Raw genomic sequence first — 12256 nt, 5'->3', positions numbered from 1 at the left:
AAGTACAGCTGAAATGATTAGTTGATTAATCAATGGAAACTATTTCTTTTTTTATTCCTTTTTTTTTCTTTCAGGCAAAAACATTTCATTTCATGTTTTGCTTCACAAATGGGAGGATTTGCTGCTTTTACTCTTGATTATTTTTTAAAGAACTTTCAATGTTTGGGACTATTGGTTATCCAAAACAAGCACTGCGAAGGTGTCACTTTGGACTCTGGGCAACTCTGATGGAACTTCTCACTCTTTAATGAATTTTGATAAACCTAACGATCAATTAATCCATACTGAAAATAATCATTAATTTCAGTCCTAAACAAAATAGTTAAATATGAGCTCCATCTCAGTCAACTACAGCAATAAAATCAATGCTTTTACACTTCATCTGCAATAATAATCTGTGTGTGATGTGATGTGATGTATAATAGTGTAACAGTCACAGGAGACATTTTTACTTTGAATACATTAAGTACAAGTTTCTGACTCACTGACACATTTTTCCTTAGTATTTAATTATGTATATTGTCAGTTTGTACTTCTAAAAACTAAATTCTTTGAGATGATGAGCTAAAGCATATACACAACATATACACAACCAGCAGAGGGCAGTCACACGTCATTCACACACGGTAGGCCTACAAAAGGGGGAGATTCCCCCCCCCCCCCCCCCCCTTTAAGTCATTGTTCATTTTTGTCTCGATGGGTTTCAAAGCTGGAGGTAGAGATTCAAATAAAAAAAAATGTTTTCTTGTTTGCCAACACAGAATAAAATGACTATGAATGCCAACATATTGTAGTTGTTAGAGCATGCTGTGTGTTGTGCAGAATTAAACGAATAAAATATTTGGCTTGGTTATAAGAAAAACAAAATCATCAGAATTTGAACCAACTGACCAAGATCTGTGTGGTCAAGCATAGACCACCATCCACACTGCGAGGGGAAAAGATACTGACATCAGACATCCTGCAGATCTGCCAGCATGTACAAATCTCACGTTTCATATGTGTTGTGTGTTTTGAAATGTACTTTACAGTGTGCGCATGATCACAGAACCAAGTTCCATATTTCAGTAAGTTTTAATTAAGTTCATGTTTGTCCAGTGAACCCAGAGTGAGGCTTTCAGAGGCGGTCAGACTGCGCACAGCAGCCCAGTGTCAAGCCAGCTGAGGCAGACACACGTGTCTGAGGAGCATTTTCAAAATAAAAGCCTATGTTAAGCACATTTACAGGTGCAGAAGTGAGACTGTGAATTCATGGAGGCAGAGCTACAGGGAATTTTTTTCAAGATAAACTAAAACAGAGCTCAAGCTCAAACTTACCTCAGTAAAAGCAGGAACACCACATTGTACAAATACTGTTTACAAGCAATTTGTAAAGTTTATTAAGTGAACCCCAATTATTGAGTCATTTAATGTGCACATCACCTCAATGCTGCTGCTGGTAAAAGTGGGGGTAATTTTAATCTGCAATAGTATATACTAATAATTAATCGGGATCCGGAATGGACTTTGTAACTCTTCAGAGAAGGCCTGTGTACTGAAGTAGAAGTATAAAACAGCATATTGAAGAATTACAGGAAGTTATAAATCGTACTTCATGACGGCGCTTCACAATATCGTTTTAATTGCCACACATAATCTATTAGCCATTGTTCCTTTTCAGGTAACAGGTTTTGGGCTTTTATTCTGAAGGCGGCACATGCCGTTTCCTGTCCCACCCTGTCTGACTCCGTGTCTCTTGTCTCAGCTGTCCGCTCCCTCAAGTGGAGACCTGCCTGTCCTGAGCGTCTGTGCGGCCAAACAACAGAGGCTGCCTCATGTCCACATACACACTCACACTCGCGCGCACAGACACACACACGCACACATACACACGCACCCACACGTAGTGGACTCGGACTTTGTCTCTTCTTTTAGGACAGTTACTCTCTAAAAATTGCGCCGGTTTTTGAGGGAAAACTAAGATTATCGTGAAGTGCAGCTGGAGCTCATCAGATAACGTTCCTCCGCTTGTTCGCGTGGATGTGAGGCTTCACTCAACACCATGGACGGCTGATTCACGCACTTTACCGACCCAACAGGTAAGTTCAAGGCCACCATTTATTAACATGGGCGCCACTTTTGCTTGTTAAAGACAAAACCCTGATATCAGCCATGCCAGCTCGACACTTGATGGTGTGATGAGTGTTACATTCAGGAGCAGCATTCAGAATTCCCCATTCACATCATAAACTGCTTTATTAGTCTGAAATGTCAGTTTAGCTTTTAGGTGGGCGCAGAAAATCTCAAAAGAGTCATATGCTTTGTTTGTTTGAAGTTGTTCTAATCTTTTTGAGTATAACTAAATTGTCAGTATAATGCTTAATAATAACCCAGCACACCCTCAAACAGGACTGCTCACTCCAGTGTGTGCGGCAGTTTTGGACTGTGGTGAGCACTGGGCTTTTGTCATCTGATGTAGGAATGTGTGTGAGCCAAATGTCAAATGCCTTGTTCACCTGCTAGCATTCTGCTGGACACACACTGCTGCCTGTTTATTGCCTCAGTTAGAAAACAGTAGAGATCTGCTTTGGTAGCGTTCATTGAACTTGACAAGAGTTCAGTGGCTTTTAGATGTGTGGTTATTTCCAGGAATGTCTGACACTGGTGCATGATGATGGTGATGAACAGGGAGTGTTTAGATTTCTCCTGGTGAAATATGAGGAGGACTCAAATAGCTTTATCACCCCATATAAAATGATTAAGTTGGCCTTCATCCTTTATTTGCTCTGCTTCTCAAGGCAAAGCTTCACAGCCAGTTTAGTCTGTCCCTCGACTTGCAGAGACCAGTTGAAATTCTTCTGTCACAGAGGGAGTGTGTGTTTAGAGCTAGTCATGTGCAATGATTTCAGCTGCTCAGAGGCTAAGGTGAGGCTTGGCCTTCAGAGGAGCCCTCCCTCAGCGTGTGTGCTGCACCTGATGAGTCTGCAATGCATGAGCCTGCTCAATCTGAAGTGAGAAACCTCTTCAGTGTGGGGTGCCTTCATGATTTTGTGGAAATGACTAAAAAAGGAAAATGGAGTTAAGTTCGGCAGCTGGTTCCGCTCTTCTATAACAGCTGTTGGATTTTATCTTGCAAACGGGAAACAGCTTAGAAATGTATCAAAGTCAAAGCCTCTCCAAAGCATCTCATTTTCATTCCAAACATTGGAATATTCTCCTCTTATTGTGAGGCAGACACTGCTGTGGAGAAGAGCGTTTCTTGGCAAATATATTTGAAGAGGGTCGAACATTTTGAGAGCACAATTTCATATACAGTCTTTGTAAAGATTCTGGTTGTTGGAAAGCCCAGCCTTGAACCCCAATCTCTTCTTTTCTGTGGTTTTGCTTGGGGTTTCAATATCCAGACATTTTTGAATAGATGGCCATCTGCTTGCTAAGGGTCTGTTCCAGAAGCACGATATCACATTACCCACACTTGACTGTGGGGGATGAATGAAAGTGTGAGTGCTTATGGCATTATCAGAAACTGTAGTGTGTAGTAGAGAAGTTAGATATTGATGTGCTTTTACCACATATTTCTTGTGCTATATGTCACTTATATGCCAGTATCTGGCCCAACAAATGCAAAAAAACTCTTTGCAAAATTCTTTTGCAGTTGCCGCCATGGATGTATACATAGAAGGGGCTGGGGTATAGATTTAATTCACAGTCTACCCTGTTGGCTACTGTAAACGCCAAGCAATAGCCGTGTCAAGTCACTCCATTGCTTCTTGTTTGTACGGTAAACAGGTAAATTTGTGAAAGTAAATCACACTCCACTAGCCATTTCACAGGAACTTTAAGATGGCAAGCTAAGGTCAACCAAGTTAGCTAGCTAATGCTACTTGGAAGGTCACAGACATACAATCTGTCTTCATCACATTATTTTTATCTTCAAGTCTTTTGTCTTGATCAAGGACCACATTGAAAATTAGTCTTGGACCTAATTGTGTTATTCTTGACATTTTGTAGGTGTTTGTGATTTTATGTGTCTTTAGTAACAATAGGCAGCTAACTTTATTAGCATTAATTCTCCAGCTAGAATACCCCTGGTCCTGGGGCAAGAGTTTATACAGTGATGTTACGGTGTACAATGATGATAGGGATGATTGACATTACACACACACTCTGGTCCATTCATTGCACTGGACATTATCATTTCAGCATTCAGAAAAACAAAACGTGGTGAGGAAACAGAAAATGTTGTTTGGGGAGTTTAGCAAATACATAAATGATTAGTGTGTGCCAAGGCCAAAAAATTGGAAAACTTCAGGATATGGAAAATGAAATGAACTAATATAAGATAACTCTAAACAAAAATAAATAGACTTTTAATTTATTTTTAAATTGGATTAAATTTTAAGGTAAGAAGTTTTATCTTCTTTTACACACTCCATTGTTATTACATAACTAACAATATTACTTATAGATGTTTCCAGTCATATATGCATTTGACTTGTCTGATAACCTTTCAATATTTTGTCACTTTCAGGCCTCCATACATGACAATTTTTCTCCCTCAAAATCCAATACAATATTGTAGACTGTTACCGTTTCTGCATGCAGAGCTTTTGAAGTCAAACTGTGGGATGATTATTGTCATTAGGTGGCATAGAGGAAGTGGTTAGGTTACCATCTGGACTTCAAACCTCTCAGACAAACATAGAGAAATGGGTCGAAGGCCACTTCAGCTGCAGCTGGTCATTGAAAAGCAATGCTCTGCAGCTGAACCTACCGTTTTCCAGCCAGTTGTATGTAGTACGAATCATAAAAGTAAGACTGTTGGGCATGTATGCAGCAAGGGCAGGGTGTTATGACTTAAAGGTGTCAAGTGTTGGGCACACTGTAGGTTAAGTAGTTTGCCTTTCAACAGCGTGAGAACTGGAAATGAGTGGGAACAAAGGAATACGAGTATTAATGCTTTTGAAATAGATGCCCAGTGAGCTCTCCTCAGCAGGGTTTCCCATTTGTCCATCTCATGTGTCACATACTGTACTAGGATGTTAGATATATATTTAGAACTTCTGTCCTGCAAGCATTTTGTCAGCTGGGTGGTATATTGTCACCAATACAGGAAATAAATAACTGGCATGGGATATGATGACCTGCTGGGTTTCTGATGAACTCTTGTCCTGTTAATGAAAGGCTGTGTTGGTGACTTGGATAAGTCTGGTGTGATTTCATAGTAATTATTAGCTTAACTGCAGGCAAGAAAACATCTTACAAGAAATCATGCAGTGTAAAGAACGCGACCATGTTGATCTTACTGTAGGTGTGCAAGTGTATGAGAGAGAATGTGCATGCCAGATTTTGACGATAGAAGTATTTTGGGCGTTCCCCATATTGGTCACCACAACAGCTGGTGGTCCCTCATGGTACATTCTTCTGTGTGTGTGTGTGTGTGTGTGTGTGTGTGTGTGTGTGTGTGTGTGTGTGTGTGTGTGTGTGTGTGTGTGTGTGTGTGTGGCCTGTGTTTGTGCTGTAATGGGGTGTGGGAGAGGAGATTCTGCCGAGAACACTTGCTGGGGCACCACGGTTGCCACAGGAATCCCTGGGAAGATAAGGAATATGAGCGGTATTGTGCAAATCCCAAACCCGTTTTTTCCTCCCCTCTGTGTACCACAATGTAACCTCAAGCCACTTCTTTATCATTTTTACAAGCACAGTGGAAATGCTTTACAAATGGTTGACCCTGGTTCAGATATGCTGGCTATCTGCTCGGCACAAGCCCTCAAGGGAGTTTGGCTGACAGACAGATTGGCAGCCTAATAAATGCTTCTTTTCATTAGCAGCAAGCTTCTATCCACTGTACTTAAAGGGAAATCCCCTGCATTCTCTCATCCTATTAACCATACACAGTCCAAAACAGAGGTACAGGATGAGTACATACAGAGATGTATCATGAAACATAATGGGCCCTCATGAGGACAGATGCATGCTTTGGATCCATCAGAAGGGTACAAAGTAGTTCCTGATAGTTAACTGTACTTATTTTTATGAATTCAGCCTGAACTAATGGTACATTTACTAAAGTCAGTTAATAAGGTGGCATGGTGATGGAGGCCCCGGATACTCAACTCTCCACAGATCTGAGATTATTCCTCAGCAGTGCTGCTTGTGGCTCAGCCCTATCAAACACATTTAGAAGTGTTCACAGTTGGGGAGCTGTTGAGGGATCCTTGAATGACTCAGTCTGTTTGGTCTGTCTGCATTTTTTTTTTTTTTTTTTTTGTCTACATCCTCCCCAGGCTAAAAGTTGGAGTTAACTTACCTGGAGCAGCAGTGCAGGGAAACATGCCTATTCTTAATTGTGGGGGGAGTGAAAAAATAGTGGCATACTAATTTTTTTCAATATTGCTTGATGTTTTGAAAGGTACATTTGGGTTGCTTGGGGTATGTAATTACTTTTTGAAGTCACAAATGGAAGGGCTACACAGATTGGCTTACAAGAAAGCGTACCCTGAGGCACTTCCAGGGTTCAGTCCCTGCAAGAAGCTTTTGTACTCCAAAAGGTGCAATTCTGTTTTGACATTAGAATAAAATTTCCTCTTTCTGCTGCATAGTACCTAAGACAAGTTGTCCCACGATCAGACAGACTTGGTGTCCATGATCATCTGCAAAGGTTTCTGAAATATGCTGTATCTAATATTTTATCTGGGAGAATATTGTACATACTCAGGTAATGAAACATAATGAAGGTCTCATACTCATCTTCCTACCTAGGAAGACATTGCTTGCCTCACGTTCATGGACTTCAAACAGCATTTCAGTCTGGTACTCTCACTGTGAGAGGACAATGTCACAGGTTCAAGAGTTGGTACAACATCAAGTTTGTCTACCTCGAGTGTCTAAATGTGAGCTAGTGAATTTACTAGCGAAGTTTGCAACACGTCTTTGCATGTTGAATGAAAGAGTCATCATAGGCACCGATGTTCAAAGTTGTCCCACTTGAGCAAGCTGCAGTGTTGTTTAGCAGCTATGTGCAGGCAGAAAGTCTTGCTGTCCGCCTTCTTTCTCCTTTATTGTACAAGATGCTCATGAACTCCCACATTTTTTGTCCCTTACATGTGCACATAAAGCTGGAATAATATACTATTTTCTGATCTATGAGCACTTTGACAGCTATTTTTTGGGGTAGGGAAGCATTAAATCACTTGCGACTCCAGGTAATTGCCTATTGTTACCTACACCTAACTGTGGAGACTGTTATATTGCTATCCTGTTATGCCTGCCAGCTTCACTTAAGACTAGGCAAATCTCAAATAAAATCATACGGTTTCATATACAAGTGTTTTGACTAAAAATTAGAAATTATGATTTCAAAATGAGCAACATCTCACAAACCATTTAATTACATCAGCAGGATTTGTCACTGTTTGGAAGTTAAAAGTAAGCATCTACTATGGTCAAGATTAACCCTCACTGATGTAATCCTGTTTTGAAAATCTAATCCTCTTATATTCGGTCAGAAGAGGGCATTCCATATTAAACCCAGAGGGTGTGGTGTTTTTTTTTTTTTTTTCTCGTTCTGAAGCTGCCCTCAGCCCAGGGATGGTTGTGTATGTACTATGCTACCAGCCACAGCCCCTGTCCCCTTACCCAGCTCCCTGGAGATCCTCAGCCCAGCCTCTAGAAAACCTTAAACCCCCAGGCAGCTGCCCTTTTCTGTATTGCTGCCTCAGGCTCTGTCCAGTCAACTATAGATTCAGAATATATAGATGTTCCTTTTATGTACTGAGGGCAATTTTTTGCAACATCTAACATTACTGAAATGAAATCTTGATCCTGTTAATATGAAAGCTGCAATGTTTGCAGCTTTGCAACTTTTTGACAAGTTTGATTTCTGTGCAGATTTTGCATTGAACGTTGAGTGAAATTACTGCTGCTATGCAAACTGAAACTCTTGAGCACAACTGACCTGGTTATTTTTTCTCTAACTTATCAGCTTGTAATGCACCAGTTAAGTAATAGTGATCAGGAACTGATGGGTTGGTGAATCTGTCATGTTAACCAAATGAATAACTTGAATAGGATTAGAATTCTGTCTGTTTCACATCTGTCTATATTGGTGCCTAGACTTCTGGACAGCTACATTGAGTACATGGGTCCAGTTGCCTATAGCCAGAAACATAAACCTTCTTCCCCCTAAGCTGTTGCCCCTGACACGCTGCCACAGGCCCCTGGACAGTTGTCTTCGGCCCCAGTAGAGCTATGCTAGCGATCTGACTGACTCACAGGTGGAGCATTCCCTTTCTTGAACAAATGCCTCTGCATTTGTCTGTCTGGTTTCTGGTGTGAGCTGTAGCTTTGGTGGTACGAGCTACTGTCGTCAGTGCCGTGAAATCTGACCCGATAAGTGACACCTCCACTTATATGATATTTGATTTGTGTTATTGTTAGTTCTCAAGATCAGGCTGGAATTAATTACTTATGCTAACAAGGAGTGAGAACAAATGGTCAATGAATGATCAATATCATTTGCACAGTTGTCAAGATAACATTCTGGGAATTGATTAATCAAGCAAACCCAACTCAACTGCTTTGCTTCGCTGCCAGTAAAGCTAATGGATTTGAAATTTACTTGTTTGTACACACATAGCAGGTCCAGAGTCTAGTGCTAAGTCAGCTTTTCTTTTCTGATTGTCTGCAGGGGCGCTCTGTTGTACGGGGTTTCATCTGATCCTCAGGTTTATCAGCTGTGAAGACGATTCTCAGTGTCAGTTAGGTCCCAGTAGAGTGGATAGGTTAAATCCCCTTTGGCCACTCAAGAGAAAGGGATAAAATGAGAAGAATCTTTTCCTGCAGGGCCACATCTGTCTGGACTCTTGATTAGCCCATTGATTATCTGCAGACTGTATAAACAGTCCCTGATATAAATGGTGTTTTGTGACCCATGACTGTTTGGATTTTATACAGAGTTAAATGAAGGTTGGAGTCCTATTTTTACTATTTGACATTGGCCCAGTGAATTAGATAATCAGTTTTCATTTCTTGTGATACATATTTGCTATTGAAGTGACTTCAAATATATTATCTGTATTATTTCTTTTACTTCCAGTACAGGACATTACTTTGATTGCATAATATGATTTTATTAAATTAACCTGTTTGGCATCTTTTTTGACTTCTTAGAAGTTTTTATCTTCGTGCAGTCGTATTTTAAGAGGACTCTCATCGTGTTTACATTGTGGAATCAGCTCACTTGGTACTTCAGATTTTTATGTTGTGATGTTAGTGAAAGTAAATCCTCTTAAGACTCCTGCTGATTAATGAAAAGCTGAGGGGAAAGTAATAAGGTTGAAGATTAAACCATAATACCTCCAGGGTGAATTGCCAGCCACCCAGTATGAAGTCCACTCACTGTCTAAGCCAGATAAAGCTGGCTATGCATTCATTTAAAAGCATTAAGCAAAACCACATGTAGGTAGTTTTTGTTACATCAAAATCAGTTCATTGGTATACTGTGATTTGCAAATCATAGGATGCAATGGACAAACCAACACTGACTTCTTACCAAATATGTCAATGAGCAAACAGGTTTTATCACTATAGTTCTCAAACAAGCGCCAAACTATGGGCTGCACATCTGTATATTACATGTATCCACTCTTCAGTTGATATTGTGGATACATGTAATACTGATATCAAGACAAAAATCATTCATCTGTATGGATGAGTCCTTCTCATATGTGAAAAAGGTCATTTTATACAATTTCTTAATAGAATTTAGAGAACAATTACTGTACCATGATAAATACATTGCATATACTGTGATAGAGGATTTGGGCCATATTGCCCACCCCTTGTGTGAACACTTCTGCGTGCCTTCACATCATTTTTGGCAACATAATGAATGAATGTTTCTCACTGGGCTAGTTGTTGAACTACTGTAGTTGGTGTGGTAAACGCTAACACGAAGGTCTGCTAGTCAGTTACAATAGTTTTCCAAGCTTCTTTCTATTTTCTCTGTTCTGTTCTGTACAGTTTACTCTCCCCTGGCACATTGTTCTCAGGATTGTTCATCATTTCGCTTAATAAAAAGTTATATTAAAGAGGGGTTAACAAGCGTTAACAAGCTTGTTAACAGCTTGCTAACTGTTGGATAGCAAGTTTACTAGCATTGTTGTTAATGCTCCCCCATGGACTCCTTTCACATGGCTGTCTGTAAATCATGTCTCTTTTAGGGAGCAGTTTACTGTCTGATAAAGGAGATGAAATAAACTGAATGGTGCAACACAGCTAATAAGCTTCAGTAGCTTCCCTCATTTGGACTTTCCAGCTCTTCTTTCTTCAGATGTCAGCTATTGTTCAATGGTGCAAATTCATAAAACCAAAGTTTAACAAAGTTGAGCTTGTGTGCATTCACTTTACACCTACAGTACAAGCAAATCCACTAATTGCATTGATCCCTTTGAAATTAATTGATTTTGACTCAACATTGTGGCTGCAGATGTGCCAGCCTTTATCACAGGTTAGAATAAGATTATGACCCACAGTTGCTTTGTGAGGGTTCACAAGTTACGCATTTGTCACTTCATGATTGGCTGGCAGATATTGACCTGAGTGATCATTGATGTCTTGTCAGCACTTTTCTATTGATTGTGATGCTCCACCATGCGGGTTTAAATTTTCTAATGGTTGCTGCTCAAATCCTGCGGAGTGAGACTTAAACCTTGAAGCCGTACTTGTAATTCTTTCAGGGCCTCTTTTGCTCAATAGAGTATAAGTAATTGGACCGATGTCTGACTATTATGAATAGAAACATCTGTTTACCGTTCACGCTAGGGATCGACCAGTCATTGGTCTGGCCGATAATATCGGCCGATATTCAACATTTTTTTGACATTTGGCATCGGCTGTTTCTTCCACCGATAATCGATAAAATTAATTAATGTATTTTAAAATGCGCTCCTTTGGCTCTGATGCAGCTGTCTCTCTGCCTGAAGTCACCACTCTTGGCTGTGTAACAATGTCCCGCCCACAGTCCTCACTGATTGGTTTTCATGGCACAAGTGAGTCAGTGACAGCCAATCAATACTGAAGCCTCTACATGCAATGCCACAGACCCGGTGATCCAGCAGAGTTAAGGCAACGGTCAGTCGAAGTTGCAATAAAAACCTTCTATGATGAAGTTTTAAAAATACCACAACCTTATGATCAGTTTCAGTGATAACATGCAAGCCCCGAGGTGACATTTCACCAACCTAAGTATATGACTTTGGAAAATAAATAGTGTCACCCACCAAAAAAGAAAAAAAAAGAAAAAAAAAAGATGTAACCAAGTAAACATGACCATGACCAAAAAAAAAAAAAAAAAGAAGATGACATAACGACATACTGGTAGGTAGACTATAGCAAGTATAAGTGAGGAAAACCTGCTGAATTCTGCTGTTTGGCTCTGGAGATGAAACTGTTCACAACTTCAACAAGGCGTATTTCATGATGACCCACTGCTACGTTATAACTGCCGCAACCGCTTTATAGCTGGGGCCAGACGCACAATAATAATATAGGCCCTTTGGTTACCGTTACTTCGTGGTAATAATAAATCTCCTAACGTGTCTCAGCCCGTGGGGCGGCTCCTGGTTTATCAATAAACAACACCGGAGGTGATTATAGCCTATAAGTTTAACAGTACTACACGCTAGCGTGTCCTTGTTTGTTTACAGTCACCTCTCCCTCAGCGCTCGTGCTCTCACTACACTATGATGCAGCAACTTAACTACTGGTGTTAAATGATCGTCTTTTTGCCCGTCACTCGTGAAGTCCAGGGATATGAGTCAGGCAGAGAGCACACGTAGGGGAGATTATTCTCAGTGTGTTTTATTTTTGATCAATAATTTTACCGTCGCGTCTACAACTCACGTGTGTAATGAGGCCTTTATTTTTTGCATTTACAGTTGCTAAGTGCCTTATTCTTATTTATGTAATACGACAAGAAGAGAAGCCACCTAACAGGAGAGCACGCTGAGCAGCTCTGCTTTCTGCACCACAATCTGGTGCTACTGAATTGGGAGTACTAACTCGGACCCAAATTTCAGAACAGTTCAGTTCAGTTTATTTTGTTGATGTTTCAAAAAATTCAGGGAGCTATTTTATTTATTTATTCATCTGAGTGAGTTTTAAGAGATGCTGCTGGAAGGCCCCTGCACTTTTTGTTTTAAAAATAATTAAACTTAGTGGCATTTCAAGTAAGATTTACAGTATACTGTATTCATTCAAGGTGTGTTACTCTAAA

The 12256-nt window shown here is 40.2% G+C and overlaps 1 protein-coding gene across 1 annotated transcript in view; it reads left to right on the top strand.

Annotated features, from left to right (window-relative positions):
- The first annotated feature begins 1787 nt into the window (after nucleotides 1-1787).
- LOC139334600 (plexin-B1-like) overlaps nucleotides 1788-12256 on the top strand; it is a 67507-nt gene continuing 57038 nt past the window's right edge. The window contains exon 1 of the mRNA XM_070967583.1: nucleotides 1788-2078. The gene's annotated coding sequence lies outside the window, so the exon portion shown is untranslated. The remainder of the gene's footprint in view (nucleotides 2079-12256) is intronic.

This window comes from Chaetodon trifascialis, chromosome 8, assembly GCF_039877785.1.
Source record: "Chaetodon trifascialis isolate fChaTrf1 chromosome 8, fChaTrf1.hap1, whole genome shotgun sequence".
Lineage (NCBI taxonomy): Eukaryota > Metazoa > Chordata > Actinopteri > Chaetodontiformes > Chaetodontidae > Chaetodon > Chaetodon trifascialis.
The sequence above is the reverse complement of the archived record's forward strand: the minus strand, read 5'-3'. Positions and strand labels throughout refer to the sequence as shown.